At 37.0% G+C, this 2,430-nt stretch overlaps 1 pseudogene; it reads left to right on the top strand.

Annotated features, from left to right (window-relative positions):
- The first annotated feature begins 570 nt into the window (after positions 1-570).
- LOC122726660 lies at positions 571-902 on the top strand (annotated as a pseudogene).
- Positions 903-2,430: the final 1,528 nt, after the last annotated feature.

Raw genomic sequence — 2,430 nt, 5'->3', positions numbered from 1 at the left:
TGTTGATTTTTCCAAATTTTCTGGAAAATTAAGTGCAGCACTTTAACAGCATCATCTTTTGGGATTTTAAATTGCTTATCTGGAATTCTATCACCTCCACTAGCCTTATCATTAGCAATGCTTCTAAGGCTTCCTTGACTTCATTCTCCAGGATGCCAGCTTCTAGATCAGTAAACACACCAGCATAGTTATAGGTGATAACATTTTTTTTAGTAGTTCTGTATATTCTTGTTACCTCTTCTTAATGTCTTCTATTTCTGTTAAGTCCCTAATATTTCTCTCTTTTACCATATCCTTTTTGGCATAAAACTTTTTTTGGTATCTCCAATTTTCCTGAAGGAATTTCTTGTCTTTCTCACTCTATCATTTTCTTCTATTTCTTCACATTGCTCATGTTCAGTTGTTTTGTCTTAGCCAACTCCTTGACACTGTGGACAATCCTGTTCATGGGGTTTCCTTGGCAAAGATACTGGAGTGGGCCAGGGCCTGGGGCCAAGCCTGGCCAGATGCACCACCTCGGGGTTGGGATGAGCTGTGGCTTTGCAGACTCAGGGCAGTGTCGGAAGAGCCATGGTGAGCACAATGGTAGCAGCTGGACTGAAGATTGCTGCTGCAGGATTTGCAGGCCAATATGTTTTGCAAACAATGAAGCATATGGAGCCTCAAGTGAAGCAAGCTATTCAAAGTCTGCCCAAATGTGCCTTCAGTGGTGGCTATTATAGGGTTGGATTTGAACCCAAAATGACAAAGGGAATAAGCCCTACAGCCAATAAGGGGGAAAATTAGAGATGCTCACTGATGAATCATGCTTTTAAACCACCCAGACAAGGGAGGATCTCCTTATGTTAGCAGCCAAAATCAATGAAGCCAAAGATTTATTAGAAAGTCAAGCTAAGAAGTAAAATTAAATTTATATATACATTGATTACTTTATGTATAGGAGTCCTGATGTTTTATAATAACTTCATAAAAGCTGTAATATTTCTTTACAGGTTTCATTAAAAAAAAAGATACTGGAGTGGTTTGCTATTTTCTTTTCTAGTAGATTAAGGAAAACAGAGGTTAAATAACTTTCTAAGGGTCATACAGCTAGTAACTGTCTGAGGCCAGATTCGAACTCAGGTCTTCCTGACTCCAGGTCCAACACTCCATCCAATGAGTCATCTAGCTGCCTCTGAGATAAATCATGAATTAAAATTTTTTAATTTAGCTACATAAGAAAAGATACATGATTTCCAACTTAATATAAGTTCATGTGAAAATAAAAACCTGATGTTTTTATTGGGCAAGTATGAGGGGAACTGTCAGTGAGATATGACTACCTCCTCTCATCTCAACTCAGCCCCTTCAATCTTTGGCTGCAGTCATAGAAATTACTGCCCATAATAAGAAGGTAATCATTTACCTGTGTCTGTGCTGGTAAGATCCTATCTGGAATATTATGGTTCATTTAAGAAGAGTTATTCCATTTATAGAGATATTGACAAACTGGAGCAAATTCAAAGGAGGGCAACTAGGATCATACAGTATGATTTCCATTGATTAAATGTTTCAAGCAGATTTTAGATGATCTGATAGGGATCATACAGTATGATTTCCATTGATTAAATGTTTCAAGCAGATTTTAGATGATCTGATAGGAGTGGATTCTTATCTTTTCTGCAGATGGCAGAACTAGGCAAATTTCAGCACAATATATGGAAGGAATTTAGATTAGGCTTATAAGTATTAATGAATTTAAGACAGCTAGATGGCATAGTAGGAAGAGTACTAGGCCTAGAATCAGGAAGACTTATCTTCATGAGTTCAAATCTGGCCTCAGACACTTACTAGCTGTATAAGTCACTTAACCCTGTTTGCAAGATGGAGAAGGAAATAGTAAAACACTCAAAAATCTTTGCCAAGAAAACCCCAAATGGTGTCATGAAGAGTAGTGGGACATGACTGAAATAAATGACCAACAACAATTAATGGATTTGGCTAACTTGTTCCTGTAAGTGTTTGAGCAGAACCTTAATGATCACATGAAGAGAAGATTGGTACTCAGGTGAATTGTTGATATTCAATAAATTCATTTTTCTTTAAGTATTTGTGGATGTGCAAAAGTGATTAGTTGTTTTGTTTAACTATACGTTTGTTACAAGGAAGGGCTTCTACTGGGGAAGATGAGTTAATGTGAAAGGATAGATATGCAAAAAAGGCATCAGTAAAACTTTTTTTATGTACAAAACATTTTTTCTTATAATGGTTTATCCTCTGTAATTTGCTTAGCAAATCCCTTCTTTATAGATTGTTTTGTGTTTTTTTGTTTGGTTTTTTGGGGTTTTTTTGTGAGGTAATTGGGGTTAAGTGACTTGCCCAGGGTCACACAGCTAGTAAGTGTTAAGTGTCTGAGGCCAGATTGGAACTCAGGTACTCCTGAATCCAGGG

Source organism: Dromiciops gliroides, chromosome 4 (genome assembly GCF_019393635.1).
Source record: "Dromiciops gliroides isolate mDroGli1 chromosome 4, mDroGli1.pri, whole genome shotgun sequence".
Lineage (NCBI taxonomy): Eukaryota > Metazoa > Chordata > Mammalia > Microbiotheria > Microbiotheriidae > Dromiciops > Dromiciops gliroides.
This window is presented reverse-complemented; position numbering and strand designations above follow the sequence as displayed.